At 43.4% G+C, this 19,899-nt stretch overlaps 1 protein-coding gene across 1 annotated transcript in view; it reads right to left on the bottom strand.

Annotated features, from left to right (window-relative positions):
• Positions 1-3,671, bottom strand: part of LOC101142070 (protein FAM163A) — a 72,951-nt gene extending 69,280 nt beyond the window's left edge. The window contains exon 1 of the mRNA XM_004027986.5: positions 3,481-3,671. The gene's annotated coding sequence lies outside the window, so the exon portion shown is untranslated. The remainder of the gene's footprint in view (positions 1-3,480) is intronic.
• Between the last annotated feature and the right edge of the window lie 16,228 nt (positions 3,672-19,899).

Consider the following 19,899-nt stretch of genomic DNA (forward strand, 5'->3'; position numbering starts at 1 on the left):
CCTCTCCCCAGCTTTCCAAGTACAACTCTGCATATTTCAAAGGAATACTGGATGGCCCAGATACTATGGGCACTGTGCAGTCTCACAGCCCTTTGGTTTTTAATCCAAAGGGAACCTCTCAAGCAACCGAAAGGGGGTGGGTATGTCACCCCACACTGTTAAGCTGGAGAAGTGTTTGAGGGAACATATCAGGCACAGGACGGATAAAGAGAATTTTAAAATAGTTAACGTATTCCCATGGTTCAGAATTCAAAAGGTACAAAAGGGTTTACAGGCCACTTTTCCTGGAGGCAACAGGTATGATTAGGTTTTGTGTCTATAGTTATACACAGACAAGCAAATACCCTAAGACTCTCCTTCCTCTTGTATAACACGAGCAGCAGCATATTATAAACACTCCAGGCATGTTGTTTTTTCCACTTAGCCATATATCTTGGAAATCATTCCATATCAGTTATATAGTAAACTTACTAATTCTTTTTTCCATGAATGAATGGGACGCTATTTGATTCTCTGGAAGTACCATAAGACACTTAACAAGTCCCCCTTTGATAAGCACGTAAGTTGTTCTTTCACAGTTCGAACAGTGCTATAACATACATATATCTTTGTGCCCATATGCAAGTTTAACAGCAAGTTCAATTCCTAAAAATGGAATCACTAGGTCAGATGGCATGGGCATTTATAATTTTGACAAGTGTTTCCAAAAATGCCCTCCAAAGTTGTACCAATTTACTCTCCCACCAGCAATATATGAAAGTACCTGTTTTTCTACAACCTCATCAACGGTTTATCTCTTTGATGTTTGCTAGTTGAAAGATTTGTACTTAATAAGAAATTAGTCCTTTGTGTAGGAGTTAAACCCTTGAGTGACAGAGAGAAGGAAGAACATACTGTTTACCAGGCCAGCACTTTCTGAAGTCTAGAGTCTAATGGGGTTATAAATATCTCTTGGATCTACAAGTAAGAGTCTTTATTCACGACAATTCTGGATTTCCAGCTACCACATGTGTGTCTGTTCTTAATTGGAAGAAAGTGGCCCCGAGGACGGAGTAGTGACTTTGGAACCAGAGAGACCTGGGCTTCAAGCTCTGCTCTGCCATTAACTAGATTTATGATCTTGGCAAATCGTTTACCCTACCCCCAAACTCAGTTTCATCACACGAAAAATGGGGAAATAATAGTAATTTTGCAAAACCTTGTGTCTGGCACATAGCAGGTACTTAATAAATGGTAGCAACTTTCATTAATGTTAATAATCACCAGGCCAGATTCTAAACCCCAGGGCACTTTTCACAATGGACAGACCCTGGAATGGCCCTACCAGAGTCAAATGACTTTTTTGTTAAGTGGCCACCCAGAAGATTCCCAACTTCTCCTCTCATCCACCTCAGCCTTCTAAAGTTTGCAGATCAGGAAAATCCCAGCGTGGGCCTCTGGGTGAGGACTGGACTGTGCTGGGGCCAGGCTCCCCTGTTACCAGCTGATATTTGCACTCAGGCTGAAGCACTCCCTGAACTAAGCCGGGGTCATTTCCAGTTACAGACGGCAAGCTAGAGAAAAAACAGAGATTCTTGGGCCAAACAGGGGGACCTGCTCTCATCTGCACGAGCCCATCTCACCTTGCCTTTCCAGAACAGTATGCCTGATGAGGTCACTGAATGCAGATCTCTAGCCCTGGCAGGGCCGCTGCCGATCTGCCTGATGCCCCAGCAGGACCCTCCGAGAGCCACACATTACTTCCCCTCTGGACGCCAGCATGACCCTGTCTGTACCTGCTGGTTTAGATGCTCTTAGGCATGGGAGCTGAAACCTCCCTAGAGAAGGCTAAGAAAATCTGTTTTCAGAGCATGTACCTTTACTGTTCCTTCCCCTGGGTCCACCTCTTTCAGGGTCTGAACGTCTGTTACATGCAAGTATTTCATTAGGGCAGAAGGAAAGCTGCCTTTCCCCTCAGGACACAGACTCCAGCGAATCTTAGGCAAAGCGAACATGCGGGATTGAAGTCCGCAGTCATTGTTTGTCTCCCACACGACATAAAACATGTGTCTGGCTCAGCTGCTAGAGGACCAAGCAGGACACAGACGCAACTGCGCAGACGTCGGCCCTGCCAGCCACGCTGCGGCCCCCTCAGAATCTCAGCATGGGGCCCCCCCTGGGCGCCCTGGGGGAGGGCCCAGGTGGGCGAAATGACAGGAGAAAGTGCCTGCGGGCCTCCGCCTGCAGGTTGGATGACTGCGTCCCCGTCACGTCAAACTTGCCAGGACTAGCAAACTTCCAGGGCCCCACAGTTCCACTCAGAGGAAAGGAACCCCCAGTGTGACAGGAAAACACGGCTGGTGTGTGTCGGCCAAAGGGCGCTGACCGAGGGAACAGATCTGCACCCCTGCCGTCCCTCGCGGCCTTCGGAGCCGCAGAGAACCAGGATGCCACCCACCCAGGGCCCCGGCGCGCGGCTCTCGGCCTCTACCCGCCCCACCCAGGCCAGGCCGGGTGGCGGGGTCCCAGCAGCCCAATGCGGGCCTCGTCCCCACACTGCCTTCTGCTTGCCCGCTCTGCTCTCTGCTTGGCCAGGCCCTCCTCTGGGCCGCGGGGCGGAGGCTTCCGTGTGGCCGGCGCCTTGAGCGCGCAGGGCCCTCTGGAATCGGAGTGCGGTCGCCCGCTCTGGGGCCTCGGGAGCAAGGACACCGCGGCCCCATGGGCACGTCCGGCTTCTCCGTCCCACCCCCGCTGTCCTGGCCCCAGACTCGCTGGCCGAGACGCCGGCTCCCACAGGCCCTGCCGCCTGCATGCCCACGTCGCGCCGCGAAGGCACTTCGCCCTCTTTATTTTGTAAAACTTCGGAAAAATCACCAGCAAACCGAGCCTCGGTCTCAAGGCTGCCCACAGTTGCCGGCACGAATCCGGACTCACAGACCGACGGCGGCGCATTGGCCCAGCAGACCCCGCCGGTCGGCCCCCACCCTACCCGGGTCCCCTGCCCCGGCCTCATGCTCCCCGGGTGGCGGCGGGCGCGAGGAGCAGCAGCAGCAGCGGCGTCCGCGTGAGGTCCGGCCCGGCTGAAAGCGCAGAGAAGCGGGTCGCTGCAGACACGCTGAGTAGAGCGCCTTCGGCACGGCCCGGGGGCAGGGACCCCGCAAGTCCGGCCCCGAGGCGCGAGCACCGCCACCCGCGGTCTGGCCACGAGGCCGGAGATGCCCCCGAGTCGCCGCGCCCCTCGGTGCGAGAGGCCCCTGGCGCGGAGAGGGAGAGCCAGGGCGCAGACCCAGACCCAGTCGGGAACTGCTACGCTGAAGGCGGCGCGGTGGGCAGAGGGAGGCAGCCGGGGCGCGCTTACCCGGGTGTTGAGGCGCCCTCGAAAGTACGCGGTGGCCAGACACATCCCCGCGCGGAGCCCGAGCCCCGCGGCTCCTCAGCCCGCCCGCGCCCCGCCCCGCCCCTCCGCTCGCTCCCCTGCACGATGAGGCCCCGACCCGTTACCGCGGCTGAGCAGCTCCGCTCCGGTAGCGACTCCCGCGTTCGGCTCCCACGGGGTCGCAGCGCGTCCTTCCGGGCGCCCGCGGCTGGGGCGGCACACGTGAGGCTCCGCGGCCTCCCCGGCGCTCCGAGGACTGCCCTGCTCCGGACGTGGAGCCTCATCGCCCCTCCAGGTGGCCAGGGCTGGGGGCAGGTACCGCGCGACCTGATTGGCGCTGGCCGGAGTCCGGGGAGAATCCCCCGCCAGAGAGGCTGATGCACGCGGGCCAAGTGAAGCCACGTAGTGAAACAGCGCAACGGGCGCCTTCCAAACACCCCTGCTTAGCTCCGCTGCCTTTTTGCCTAAGAAATGTAAACTCGGGAGGCGGGCGCCCTGGGAACGCCTCAGTACAGGGGACTTTGCGCCCTACAGATCGGGTCCAGGACGGAAAATTCGGAGAGCATGAGAATCTTAGGGACCAGGGTGTGTCGCTATCCACTGGAAAGAGACTGCCTCGAGAGCCTCCCGAAGGGCTCCTCTGTGTTCCTATTTCCGGCCCGCACTGTGCCCTGGAAATCCAGGGACACCTGGATGTCCCCGCAGCTGAGGGGTACCCGGGCCTCGTGGCAGGGCGGGATCAGATCAGTCAGGGTGTGATTAGAGCTGTGACGGTGAAGTCTGGCAGGAAGAGGCAGGAAGGGAGAGAAGCAATGCCTCGACACGAGGAGAAACCTGAATGGTGCGCTAGATTTCTTGTCTGAAATCACCTTCTTTTAATGTCTTAAAACTCTACGAGTTGCTTATGTGCTGTAGCCCAGCCAATAAGTTCTGACATCAGTAATTCAGAGGGTCTGCTGAGAGAACATGACGGCCTGAGAGGGGATAAGCTGTCACTTCTCTGCACTTCCGAAGCATCTCTATATGGAACGTTTACCTGTTCCGGTCTGATCATCTTTCTCTTGATCCTGCTTTCCGATCTTGATTGGACTGAAGACAGCGAGGACAGAGGGGTGGGGTCAACCCGGTTAATGCTCGAGGAGGGAGCGTTCCCACTACATCAACAGTTTTCCTCTCTTCTTAGGCAGGTTAGTTCGGGGGATTCAAGGCAAAGGTGATCAGGGAATCAATTTGAAAAACAAAAACAGAAAACTCCAAAACATTTTAAAACTGTGGACCCTCAGCCTAGGTCCAACTTCTAAAGAAGGGGAGTAAGAAATTTAGCACCTGGAGCAACCTTATTATTCCTAATACACTATTAAAAAACAAAAATCCCAAGGCAAGCCACCACCTCATCATTCCAGCAAGTCTACTGTTGTTGCAGCACACTCCACTTTTTACTCTAACTCTACTCACAGGTTTTACATTTTGAGCTCAGATTTTCATGTGCCGTCTTTTCTCAGCACAGTTAAGGCTCGTGCTTACATTCTTCGTCATCTCAAAGGCAAAACAATGAAATATGAAGAGGGCGTGTGATTTTGTTATAAACTGTAACACAGAAAAGTGAAAACAACGTACCTTCATAGCCTAATGAATCATAAACCAAACACCACCCAGGTCATTGCTACCACCCCAGAGGTTCCCCTGCTCCACCAATTCCCTTCCACAAGTCCTTCCCTTCCCCCTAAAGCAACTATCCTGACTTTATGGTAATTACTTCCTTATGTATCTTTATAGTTTCTACCAATTTGTAATGTATCCCTAACCACGACAGTTTAGTTTTGCTTGGTTTTGAACTTTCTATAAATTGAATAATATTGCATGCATATTTTTGTGTGTGTCTGGCCTCTTCTTCCATTTGGTTTAAGAGTCATCTACTTTTGTGGCATGTAGTTGTAGTTCATTCATTTTCATTTCTACTTAATATTCCCTTGTATGGACATATCACAATTTCTTTGTCCATTCTGGCACTTTAGACATTTGGGTTTTTCCCATTGGGGCTATTACAAATGCTATTGCTAATGACATTTTTGTATATATCTCCTGGTATGCAAGTGCAATCTTTAGGATGTATACCTTGGGGTGAAATTACTGGACTATAGGGTATGCATATATTTAGTTTTATTAGATCATGCCAAATTGTTTTCCAAAGTGGCCACAAAATTTAGACTCCCATCAGAGATGTACGGTAATTGCCATTGCTCCGCATCCTTGCCAAAATATAATATTATTAGACTTCTTATTTTTTCCCAGTCTGGCGGAGATGTAATGGTGTCTCACTGTGATCTTCGTTTCATATCTGTAATTACCAGTGAAATTGGGCACTTCTACATATGTTTATAGGCTACTTGAATTTTCTGTTTTCTGAGTGCCTGTTCAAACGTTTGCCCATTTTTTTGAGCTGACTTTTTCTTATTGATTCATAAAAGCTGTTTATAAAGTCTAGCTGCTACCATGCCTTGGTCAGTTAGAGACTGCAAGTATCTTCTACTCATTTAATGGTATCTTTTGATCAAGAGTCGCTTTTTAAATCAGAACTTTCATTTTGAGATAATTGTACATTTGCAGGCAATTGTAAGAAATAATACAGAGAGATTGCAAGTACCCTTCACCCAGTTTCCCTCATTGGTAATATCTTGCAAAAACTATAGTAAAATATAATAATTAGGATATTGACACTGACACAGTCAAGATACAGAACACTTCCACCACCGCAAGATCCCTCATATTGCCCTTTCGTAGCCACACCTGTTTCCCCTGTGCACCCTTCCCCATCTCTAATCTCTTGAAACCACTTACCTGTTTCCCATTTCCAAAATGTAAAATGGTACATTTTGTGATTTCAAGAATGTTATTTGAATGAAATCATTTGTATCCTTTCGTATCAATATATGTAACCTTTTGAATTTTTTCCCACTCAGCAACCTGAGTTGCAGGTTGTTGTATCAGTATTTTGTTCCTTTTTCTTAGTAGTATTTCATGGTATGCATGTACCACCAGCTTGTTTAACCATTCACTTAATGAAGGACATTTAGGGTTTTTTCCCCAGTTTTAGGGGTATTACAAATTAAGTTGGCTGAGGTGGGAGGATTGCTTGAGCCCAGTAGTTCCAGACTGGCTAGGCAACATAGTGAGACCCTGTCTCTACATAAAAAAAATGAAAAATTAGCTGGGTGTGGCTGCACACACCTGAAGTCCCAGCTACACAAGAGGCTAAAGGGGGAGGATCCCTTGAACCCAGGAGTTGGAGGCTGCAGTAAGCTAGGATTGAACCACCGCACTTCAGCTTGGGAGAACAAAGCAAGACGTCTCAACAACAACAACAACAACAAAAACCAAATAAAGTTGCCACAAACATTTGTATACAGGTTTACAAGTGAGCATACATTTTCATATCTCTGGAATAAATGCCCAGGAGAACTATTTCTAGTTTGTAAGGTAAATGCCCAGGGCAACTATTGCTAGATCGTATGGTAGTCACATGCTTAGTTGTTAAAGAGACTGCCAGCCTGTTTTCTAGAGCAATTGTACCATTTTACATCCCAACAAGGAACATATGAATGATCCAGCTTCTCCACATCCTTGGCAGGATTTGGTGTTGTCAATATTTTAAAACTTTCACCCGTTCTTATACATGTATAATGATGTGTCATTGTGATTTTAAATTCCATTCCTCTAGTGGCTACTGATGTCAGATGTCTTCAGGTGCTCGTGCTTACTTGCCATCCTTATTTCCACCTATAAGCTATCTTTGGTGAAATCTCTGTTTACGTCTTTTGGTCATTTGCTAATTGGATTGTTTTGTTTTTTTGATTGTTGAATTTTCAGAGTTCTCTATATAGTCTAGATAAGGGGTGTCCAGTCTTTTGGCTTCTCTGGGCCACATTGGAAGAAGAAGAATTGCCTTGGGCCACATATAAAATATAAAATAAGAAACACTAACAACAGCTGATGAGCTAAAAAAAAATCACAAAACAATTCTCATAATGTTTTAAGAAAGTTTAAAAATTTGTGTTGGGCCGCATTCAAAACCATCCTGGGAGGCTTGTGGCCAGTGGGCCATGAATTGGACAACCTTGGTCTAGATCCTGGTCCTTTTTCAGATCTGTGGCTTGCAAATATTTTCCCCCAGTCTTTTCATCCTCTTTACATGCACTTTGTAGAGAAATTTTTAAATTTTGATAACGTCTAATTTTACTATTTTTTCTATTATGGAGCATGTTGTTGGTGTCAAGACTAAGAACTTTCTGGCTAGCCCTAAACCCCAAAGGTTTTCTCCAATTTTTTTTTTTTCTGTTTCACATTCTGTTCGTAATCCATCATAAGTTAATTTTTGTATAAGATGTGAGGGCTAGGTTGAGCAGCTCCTTCTCCTTCTCCTTCTCCTTCTTCTCCTTCTTCTTCTTGCCTAATAAGGTCCAGTTGCTCTGGCATCATTTTTTAACCATTTAATTGCTTTAGCACCTTTGTCAAGAATCAGCTGGGCATATTTGTGTGGGTCTATTTTTGGATTCTCTGTTCCATTCCATTGATCTATGTGTCTATCCCTCCACCAATACCATACAGTCTTGATTACTGAAACTATATAATAAATCTTGAAACTGGGTAGTCTGATTCTGCCCACTTTATTCTTTCTATTCAAAATTGTTTTAGCTCTTCTAGTTCCTTTGCCTTTCTGTTTAAATATTAGAATAATCTCCTCTATATCTATTAATACAAAAATTCTCATTGATATTTTGATATAAATTAGGGAGAAATCATTCAGTCTTTCATGATTAATTATAGATTAGCTATAGGTATCTAATTTGCCTTCTATTTGTATTTTTCTGAGAATTTTGTCATAAATGGGTGTTGAATTTTGTCAAATGCTTTTACATTAGTTTGTATAGTCATGTGATTTTTTCTTTTTTTAGCCTTTTAATATGGTGGATTGCATTGATTTTTGAAAGTTGAACCAGCCTTGCATTCCTGGAATAAAGCCTACTTGGTCAAAGTGTATAAATCTTTTCACATATTGCTAAATTCTTGGTTTTTAGATTTTTTAAACACAGCTTTATTGAGGTATAATTGATATAAAAAACTACATATTTTTATGATCTTTTTGCTTTTATTATTATTTTAAATTTACATGTAATAATTGTACATATTCATGGAGTACAATGTGATACTTTGATACAAGTATATAATGTGCAATGATCAAATCAGGGTAATTAGCAAATACATCACCTCACACATTTATCATTTCTTTGTGTTGGGAACATTCAAAATCCACTCTTCTAGCTATTTGAAAATATACAATTAATTCTCACCCTAAAGTGCTACAGAGCACTAGAATTTATGCCTTCTATTTAGCTGTACTTTTGTATCTGCTAACCAGCCTTTGGTCATCCCCTCTCCCCATTCCCCTTCCCTTCCTCTCCACTTCTATGATACCAACTTTTATAGATTCCACATGTGCCAAGAACATGCAGATTTCTCACTCTGTGCCTGGCTAATTTAACTTAACCTAATGTCCTCCAAGCTCATCCATGTAAACTGCACCTATTTAACGTATTCAATCTAATGAGTTTGGACATACTGCGAAACCATCACTACAAATCAAGGTGATACACATAAGGCATCACCTCTAAAAGTTTCCTTGCATCTCTTCGCTTTTTTTTTTTTTTGAGACAGAGTCTCACTCTGTTGCCCAGGCTGGAGTGCAGTGGTGCGATCTCCACTCACTGCAAGCTCTGCCTCCCAGGTTCATGCCATTCTCCTGCCTCAGCCTCCCGAGTAGCTGGGACTACAGGCGCCTGCCACCACGCCCAGCTAATTTTTTTGTATTTTTAGTAGAGACGGGGTTTCACCGTGTTAGCCACGATGGTCTTGATCTCCTGACTTTGTGATCTGCCCGCCTTGGCCTCCCAAAGTGCTGGGATTACAGGTGTGAGCCGCCGCGCCCAGCCGCTTTTTGGTCTTTTTTGATGGGGTGTTCGTTGTTGTTGTAAGAACACTTAACATGAGATCTACCCTCTGAACAAACTTCTAAGTGCACAGTCCAGCATTGTTAACTATAGGCATTATGTTGTATGGCAGATCTCTGGAATTTATTCATCTTGTATAACTGAAACTGTATAGCCATTGAACAACAACTCTTCATTTCCTCCTTTCTCCCAGCTACTTGGAAACCACTATTTATTTTCTGCTTCTGTGAGTGACTATTTTAGATACCTTATGTAAGTGGAATTATGCAATATTTTTCCTCTTCTAACAGGCTTATTTTCACTTAGCATCATCTCCTTCAGGTTCATCCATGTTGTCACAAATAGCAGGATTTCCTACTTTTTTAAGGGTGATAATATTTCCTTGTATTTATATACAATACATTTTTCTCCTTACATGTCAGTGGACATTTGGGTTGTTTTGATACCTTGGCTATTGTGATAATGCTGCAATGAATGTGGGAGTGCAGGTATCTCTTTGAGATACTGATTTTTTAGATATATATCAGAAGTGGGATTACTGGATCATATGGTTTTCAATTTTAAATTTTTTGAGGAAAAAATTTAAAATTTGAGGAAATGTCACACTATTTACCGCAGCAGCTATACCATTTTACATTCCAACCAACAGTGTACAAAGGTTCCAATTTCTCCACAGCAATGCCAATACTTGTTACCTTTTGACTTTTTTTTCTTTTTTCTTTTTTCTTTTTTTTTGAGACTGAGTCTTGCTTTGTCACCCAGGCTAGAGTGCAGTGGTGCAATCTCTGCTCACTGCAACCTCCGCCTCCTGGGTTCAAGTGATTCTTCTGCCTCAGCCTCCCAAGTAGCTGGGATTACAGGCTGCCACTGCACCTGGCTAATTTTTTTTTGTATTTTTAGTAGAGATGGGGTTTCACCATCTTGGCCAGGTTGGTCTCGAACTCCTGACTTCGTGATCCACCCGCCTTGGCCTTCCAAAGTGCTGGGATTACAGGAGTAAGCCACCATGCCTGGCCCACCTTTTGACTTTTTGAGAACAGCCACCCTAACAGGTTTGAGATGATATCTCAATATAGTTCTGATTTGCATTTCTCTGATGATTAGTGTGTTGAACACTTTTTTATATACCATTTGGCCATTTGTATGCCTTCTTTGGAGAAATGTTTATTCAGGTTTTTTGTCCATTTTTAGTTGGGTGTTTTTTTTGTCACTGAGTTGTGTTAATTTCTTATATAGTTCAGATATTAACGCTTATCAAATATATGGTTTGTAAATATTTTCTCTTTCCAAGGTTACCTTTTCATGCCACTGATTGTTTTCTTTGCTGTGTAGAAGCTTTTTCGTTTAATGTAGTCCTACTTGTCTGTTCTTGCTTTTGTGACCTTTGCTTTTGGTGTCACATCCAAGAAATCGTTGCCAAAACCAGTATCAAGAAGATTTTTCTCTACGTTTTCTTCTAGGAGTTTTATAGTTTCAGGTCTTACACTTCAGCCTTTAATTCATTTTGAGTTAACATTCTGTGTATGGTGTAAGATAATGGGTTCAATTTCATTATTTTACATGTGGCTATCCACTTTTCCCGGCCCCATTTATTGAAGAGACTCTCCTTTTCCCATTGTGTAGACTTGGTACTTTCGCTAAAGATCAGTTGACAGCGAGTCACCAAATCCAGCCGACGCAAGTGCGAGTGCTGCTCCACTTCCCATCCATCCTGTCTTAGAATGTAGCTCTTTCGGCTGGGGGCGGTGGCTCACGCCTGTTATCCCAGCACTTTGGGAGGCCGAGGCGGGCCGATCACGAGGTCAGGAGATGGAGATCATCCTGGCTAACACGGTGAAACCCCGTCTCTACTATAAATACAAAAAATTAGCCGGGCTTGGTGGCGGGCGCCTGTAGTCCCAGCTACTCAGGAGGCTGAGACAGGAGAATGGCGTGAACCCGGGAGGCAGAGCTTGCGGTGAGTGGAGATCACACCACTGCACTCCAGCCTGGGCGACACAGCGAGACTCCGTCTCAAAAAAAAAAAAAAGAACGTAACTCCTTTAGGGTTCCAACTCAAGGCAGGAGGTGGTTTAGCAACATCCATACCTTTGGTGAGCCATGAACTCCAACTTTTGACCTCTAACCAGGATTGCCAAATAATCCCGGTGACACTGAATACAAGGCTCATTTCTTCTGATTTCTGCCTTTTCTTGGGGCTTAGAGCTAGTAACTTCTTATTAACGTATTAGCTCTTTGATGCTTTTAAGAAGATTTTAAACATATTTTATCCAATCTTTTTAGTTATCTTTAGCTTGCCCTTCAGGAGTACGGGTCTGAATTATTTAATCTACCTTTTTCAGAAACAAGATCAGTTGCTTGTCTGTTGTTATTATTATTGTTTAATCTGGGGGGACTTATTTTGAGTGAAAACTGCCTTTTTGCTAAAGATTTACAGAGCTACATCAAGGAAAAATGTAATTACCCACCCCTTGCTTTGTCAGGTGCATTCTAGTAAAGTAAGTTCTAATATAAACTTTTTTTGTTTTAACTTTTAATATAAACTCAAAGGACCATTCAGACAGAGGCCATATCACTAACAGGAAAGGGCTAAAACTCAAATGTCAACCTAGTCTCCCTGGCCAATTGAAACAGCTCTTCCTCTCTTACCTGATGAGGCCAGTCCTTTCTTCCAATGTATTTTATGTTGGCAGTATAATTGGTGGGGGTGGGATTCTTTTTACTTGAAGACAGGTTCATCTGGTGGAAGCTTCCTGAAATACTGCAATGGACTGAATATTTATGTTTATGTACCCCCTACCTAAATTCTATGTTGAAATTCTAACCCCCAAGGTGATGGTATTTGGAGGTGGGGCCTTTGGCAGGTGATTGGGATTAGCACCCTTAAAATAGAGACCCCTGAGGAGCTCATTAGTCCCATCCAGCACGTGAGGACACAGCAAGAAGGAATCGTCCATGAATCAGGAAGTGGGCCTCCACCAGAAACGGAACCTGCTGCTACCTTGATTTAGGACTTCCCAGCTTACGGAACGGTGAGAAATAAATTTCTATGTTTTTATTGATTGGTATTATTATGGCAGCCTGAACAGACTAAGACAGATATAAAGAAAGGAGTATTCGTTTAATTTCTTCCATTTGGCCAAGTCTGCCATCTGGCATTCAAGTTTTTCTTCTTAAAGATGTCAAGTACTGTTTAGTCAATGATTAAGATGACAGCTTTCTCTAGTCAGGAGCCAGATTATTAAGCCTGGCTCAGTGGTGTTCTCCTATATAGGTCTACAATCTCTTATTTACAACTTGAATTTCAAAAATTTCTGACAGTCAAAGTTTAAAAAAGATCTGTTGAGTGCAACATTTGAGCTGAGTTGATCTGATTTTGTGGCCAATCTGAAACTAAAGCGAGGCTATCTAAGCCTTTATTCACCTCACTTGGTGTCAATATTTATTCATTTTGCTGCAAAAACATTGATGTGTTTGCTGCTCCAGACGCTATTGGGGTGTGTTGTGCTAATAAACAGGAACACACCGATTTACCTTTCCAAAATTAGGGGTAAATTGATTTTCAAAAAATCGTTCTCCATGAGGCAAGAGGAAGACTGTTATTCCTGGGATAGGAGGAAAAAGGAGGAAGAGAAGACGACAGTGGATACAGGGATTTGGGGAGAAGACTTTGAGCATCATCACGTCACCCCTTCCTGTGACCTTCTCCCAAGCCTTCAGCAAAGTTTGTCTACTAACAGCATGTATTCTGGTGAGTGAATTTGTGGATGTGTGGGACCAGGTGGAGAGAGTTGTCTTTGTGCCTGTTTTGAAGTGGGTCAGAAGAGAGGTAGCACGTGTGGATACAGGAGCACAGAGACAGAAATTTGAGTGCTGAGTTCTGAGAACTCCCATAAATTATGGGGGATGAGGGGAGCGTCACTGTCTCACAAGGCCTTGGAATTAGGATTCTGTTAAGTTATCATCGATTATATAAGGAACAGAGCATGCTACCTCTGTGAAGGTCTCAATTTTATCTTGTATTTATTTACCTTTACATGTTTTTCATAATTTCCTCCCTTTCCTGGTCTCCCTAATACAAGTGAAGCATCTATCCTCTCTTGAGACAAGATTTTGTGTTTTATAGTCATTTCTTGGGAACCAGGAATTATTTAATTTGCATTTCAAATAATCATACTGCAAAAACAGATAATATGGTCAATAGGCAAATGATTAAAATGATTAACAGCTTGAACCTTATAATCAGACAAACTGGGTTTGGATCCTTTCTCAGGGAAGTTAATCTTTCTAAGCCTTAGTACCTCAGTTGCAAAAAGGGAAATAAATACTCCCTACGTATTAAGGTTGTACATGTGGAGGATGCTAGGCCCCATGCCCTAAGCACAGTGAGAATGCAATACATGATAGCTTTAAAAAATATTGAGAGTTGTCCGGGTCCCTGCCTCCTCGGTATGTGCTTCATATTCACATTACCAGCCAAGAATCCCGTTTTAATTTCACTCTGTAGGTGGCCTTTCTGAGCAGGTCTCTGTCCACATCCTCTCTTATGGCTCCTGTCACCTGCCCTCATCTCCAGAACCGCTGATGCATGACACTAACAATCATGTAAACAATCTTTTTTTTTTTTGAGGCAGAGTCTCACTCTGTTGCCCAGGCTGGAGTGTAGTGATGCGATCTCAGCTCACTGCAACCTCCACCTCCCGGGTTCAAGCGATTCTCCTGCCTCAGCCTCCTATGTAGCTGGGACTACAGGCATGCACCACCACACCTGGCTAATTTTTGTATTTTTAGTAGAGACAGGGTTTCGCCATGTTGCCCAGGTTGGTCTCCCCTCCTGAGCTCAAGTGATTCACCCGCCTCATCCTCCTAAAGTGCTGGAATTGCAGGTGTGAGCCACCGCATCCTGCCTAAACAATCATTTATAACCAGCACAGCTGCTCTCAAGATCCAGCGTGGTCAGTCTCTTATCTTGGGAGGGTATGAATATTACTCATTAAAAAACAATGTGCTGGCCGGGCATGGTGTACTTTGTCATGACTGAGTTAAAGTAATTGGTACAGCAAACTGAGGGTCAAAAAACATGTGTGGTTCTGTGGGGACATAGTAACAGTGCCCACACTGAAAAAAGCTTCGCGCATCTACGTTTCCATATAAAACAAAGTTCACATCCAATTTCCGTTTTGGCATGGGTCACCAGAAGATATTTAAGGATGAATCTGTTCTTGAACAAAAAGTCACAAAACAGCTATGGGGTAATTTAGTAAATGAGAAAGGAGCAATTTGTTATTCAGATTTGAAACCTCTGTAAGTGATTCCTGCAATTACTGTAAAACCTTAGGTGCAAAGAAGAATGATTTAACAAAATAGAATTTGTTGGCCTTTGGTCTGTTTTTAGCTACCGGAAATAGGCAAGCTTCCATATTTATCTTTCTCAGCACAATACCATATTTGACAATTAATTCACATGGTTGGGACCTTCTGTGGGTTTATGAGACCTGGGATTATTAGCCCATTTTACACCTGGGGATAGAGTATATAGGTGGCTGACTCAAGATTATGCAAAAATATCTGAATAGACCTAGAACTTGGTTGTTGGCACTGTGGTCTCACTTCGCTTTCAAGGATGTAATATTTGCCCTCTACAATGATGTAATATTTGCCTTTTACAATGATGTAATATTTGCCTTTTGCAAATATGACTTTAGTGTATTTATAAACAGGTAAATGGGCACAAGGGAGAAAAATGGTATTCTAGTAATAAACAGGCTACATGAAGACACAAGGGAGTTATGAGGGGTTATTCCAAACCCTGCAGTTTGGCAATGCTTAGTCTTGCTGGGACGGCCTCAGTCCCGAGCATTGTTTATTTAGCTCAAGGTGGGCATCACAAGTCAATATTTTCTTCCTATACTGGAAGTTATCATTAAAAATCTATCACATAAATTTACTTGTTGATTCATATTTCATGCCTTATAGAGCAAACTGCTATATTTCCTGTGGAAATTTCATTCCAGTTGCTTTCAGTACTGTTATGATCGCTATCTAGAGAAGAACCCTAAATCCTTGTACTGAATTCAGTATTGCTCTCTGAGGCTGTCACATCAGAAACGGTTTGTTCGCTGTCATCCGGCCATTTATAGCTACTTCACTTCTTCCTCTGTCACTCCACATCCAAACTCACATTTGTAGCTTTTCATGGTATATTACCTCATAAATCTATATACCTTCTCTCTTCCCAGGTCATCCTGTCTCAATTTGTTTTAACCCTCCAATATAAAATATATTTGTCCCCTGACTGTATACGCAATACTAGAAAAATCTTTGCTTAAACCTAACGAAGAAAGCACAATTAACCTTTTCAAAAAATGTATCAGGTTTGTATCACCAAAAACTAATTGTAGGTGCTGTTATATAACTTTCTCTTTTGCAAATTCATTTTAATTCCAAATTAAATACAAAGTATTAAATAAAAAATAAATAAAAATTCCAAAGTAAGTACCTGGCTCAGCAGAGAAACCTCTGTGTAAACCTTGGGCTTTCCTAAAAGAAAAAGCGTTTACTCTAACAATTAGCTGTGGGCACCAGATAGAATTGGCACTCATATTCTTTCCTGTTGTTTTCCCTACCAACACTGATTTTGAGCTTTGTATGCCATCTATTTATTGTTGTTGCTCATGTAGTTTTCAAGATTTGCTGAATGCAAATTAGTGCCTTTTTTCACCAAAAGAACCTTAAGAAAAAAGCTATTTTGTACATAAAAGAGTGCTTTTTTGCATATAAAAATAGTTTTAAGAAAAGAGCTTTAAGAGCTCACAAAAAATATATAGATTCTGGTTTTAGATCCAGCACAATAACTTGCATAGCCGAGCAGTTAGTATTTTCTACCGATGACAACAAAGGCATTAATTTCAGCTATAGAGACATAAACACCTCCTTCTGAGTCTTCCCATGGCACTAGTTTCTACTTTATATCAAATGCAGAGAAAGGGGGTGTCACTTAGGGGGCCTTTACTTTCCAAGAAACTTACTGCCAGTCCTCTAAGGCAAGAGTCTAAGTGTTGCTTCTGACTCACCAAAGCTACAAAAGAGGCCAGATGTGAAGGCTGTAACATCTGTCACCCCATGATCACCAGGATTGGTCTGAATAACTTTGCTTCCTTGGATGGGGATCGGGGGTTCTCCTCCTTCTGCACTGTTCTACGTTACCAGAAAGAGGAAATCATTTCTTAGCCTTCATCTTCCGCTGTTTTAAATCACTGTATGGATGCCAGCACGTGGCATTCGGATGGCTTCCCCTAATGGCACTCAGTGCTTGTAAGTGGGAGGATAAATGCCCCTGTGTGATGTGTAAGGTGACTGTGACATCAGGATAGTGAATTAGGATGGGGCTCTTTGTGATACCTAACCTGTCTTTCTTTTTGATTACCTATCTCAAACACTGTCCTGATTTTGGCCAGGACTGATGGAAGGCCAGATCCCAAAGGCAGGAGGCTGATGCTCAAATCTCCTAATGGAGCTTGACAGCAGCAGGATTAAAAGCACAAGTGCAGCACCCAGAAAGCAGTGCAGGAAGGCATATGCATCCTCGCTATGCCCATTCTCATGCTATCAGCTCTTTCTTTTAGAGAGCTGAACCATAAAGATAAATCTTTTCATAGAAACAGAAGTTTAAAAAAAATACAAATGATGAAAGGGCTTTGGAGAGTGGGAAAAGAGGACAGAAGTAAACTTCGCTGTGGTATTTCTAGGGGCCAGGAGCTGGTCTTGTCTGTAGAATAAATCCCTTTGGGGAAGCAGAGATATCAGTATGCAAAGGACAAAATGACAATTGCAGTAATGCTACTCTGATAGCTAGATTCATTTGTAAAACCAGGCCAACTCTGAAAGCAGCTACTGACTTATTCTCTTAGAACAAGTAACAACTGTTACAGGCAACTAGGAGCCTTCTCAGAATGGCCCAGCTAGGTGACTTTCCTCTGACATCCTTAGCATTGTACCTCTTGGGTCTACATTTCCACATTTGGCACTGAATTATTGTTGCTTTGCTCTGTTATTGAACTGTTTCACCTGGGTATCCCTTGCTTCCCCAGTGAAACTCTAAGATCCTTGATGGTAGAACAATGTATTAAAACTAATTTAAAAATATTTACAGAGTGTCTATATTATCTACCTAACTGGAGGGAATTCAAATAAGTGTAAGGGGCTCACAATTACACTTGGCAAAATAAAACACATACATAGAACCACCTATATGGCAATGCAAGGCAATGACTGTTGAAGTCACAAATACATAGGATATATTATCACTATACACCAAGTTTCTTTAGAAAGAGAGACTATTCTAAAGAAACAACAAGGGAGGACTTTGAGAGGCAAGAAGTCCAAGAAGAGAAGCCTCAGTATGCTCCCTTACAGCTGGCAGGAAGAAAAACAAAAGGGTCCGTTCTGATCCTGTGTCCTTGAAGATGAGAGAAATGTTGTCTTTCCAGACCAATAGCTAATCAACCAGCTACAAACAGATGCACGTACTGAGAAGCTGGGGTTAACTGACGCTTTAACAGGGCTTATATGCTGCACATATGCCCAGGTCTTGACACAAACATGTATCGATGTCTTGGGGAGTGAGCTGGCACTCTGAGGAAAGGCACTACAGTGACTTCAGGACAAAAACCATTTAGTCCTCTTTGCCTTCCGCTAGTTTACCTTGATTGTAGATTAAACCAATAGCTTTATTATTTTGCCACTGTGGCTAATCTTTGGTGGTTTAAGTGCTCCTAAATAGTGAAAACTGGGGAAATGTGTCTATTTGGCAGACACTGAGCAAACGAAAGACCAAAAACAAACAAATCACAAACCCACAAACATCAACCCTCCCAAATTATCACAGGGAGATATGGAGATGCCAGAAAACCCATCTGGAGACCACGAATTCACTGGGTGCTCTTACATCTGTGCTATAATCAAAATGAAGCTGCGACTGAAGCTGCAGAGAGAAAAAGGAGAAAGATCACTTACTGCCTGATGTTATGTGCCTGGCAGCACCCCCAAAGCACTCTTTCAGGCTGAAATGAGCTGTCATCTCACCGCATCCTGCCAGCACCAAATGCACTCCGACAGGCCACTTAAAACACAAAACCCTTCCATTTACAATTCCTGAAAAAGTAACTTTTGTCTGCAGTGGCCAAAGATACAGTCATTCATAACTGTGGATGACCCTCTGAGTCACCATGTACATTCCCAGGACTCAAATAAGATAATCACAGTTTGAAAACATTTTTAGGAAAAAATGAACTTTGAATAGACATACAAGGGACTAAGGATAGGAAACATAATATTAAGAATAGGGATGTGCTTACTATGTGACAGGCACTGGGCTTAGCATGTCAGAGGGGCTATTTCATTTAACCTGTGCAACAATATTCCAGCTACTGTCTCCTTTTTCTGCCCACTCACAGCAAAATCTCTGGAGTTGTCTAACATCATCTCATTTCCCATTGATTATTCCACCCATTATAATCAAGCTCATATCTTTAGCCTCCATTCTTAAAGTCACCAACTTTCTTATGTTGGCAAATCTATTAATAGTAGACACATCCCTACATCTTACTCCATCCTTAATATTTTGTCAGTGTTTGACACCACTCACTGTATTTTTCTTGGGAGCTTCTCTTCTCTATGCTTCCAAAACACCACACAGTTACTCACTTCAAGATTATGTCAGTGTTCTCATGGTGCTTCTAGAATAATATCCTAACTCCCCATTGTGACCTAGAAGCCTGATGTGATGTAGCTTCTGTCTGCTACCACCACCTTCTCGTCCCCGGCCACCATCTCTGTTGATCACTTCATGGTGGCCATGTAAGCCTCCTTTCTGTTCCTCAGACAATCCAATCTCAGGACCTTTGCACCTGCTGTTCACGCTGCCTGGAAAGCTCTTCTTCCATGCCACCCTTGTAGAGTGGGTTCTTCTTAATCTTCAGACTTCAAGTTAATGTCACTTCCCTAGAGTGGCCTTTCTTGACCACACCATCCAAAGTGTCCCCTTACCACCCCTACCTACAGTTATGCTCTCCACCCGCATGTTTCTTTCAGAGCACTTATTAACTTTAAATATCTGTGCCACCTGTTTGTTTGTTTGTCTGTCTCCCTTACTAGGCTGTAAGCTGCACAGCCATGGGAGTTTGTCTAGATTTATTGCATGTCTCCAGTGCCTAATAGTGAGTTAGCACATAGGAGGAGTTCAATAATTACCAGTTAAATTAATGCATGTTACTTTAACCCCACATTATGCTGAGAAAGCTGAGGTTCAGAGATTGCACATTTCTAAGTTTTTGAGCTAAGATTTAATCCCAAGTTTTCAGAGTCCACACTCTTAAAACCATTACTTAGTAGTATTCCAGGGCAGTCTTGCTACTAGGACTTCGTTACAGCTTCAGAGGAAAAAAAATCACATTTCTTTATTTTATAGGGTTTTATAAGGTTTGACAGAAGTGACTTTTAAGTGGGATTTAATCCCAAGTTTTCAGAGTCCACACTCTT

Source organism: Gorilla gorilla, chromosome 1 (assembly GCF_029281585.2).
Source record: "Gorilla gorilla gorilla isolate KB3781 chromosome 1, NHGRI_mGorGor1-v2.1_pri, whole genome shotgun sequence".
Classification (NCBI taxonomy): Eukaryota; Metazoa; Chordata; class Mammalia; order Primates; family Hominidae; genus Gorilla; species Gorilla gorilla.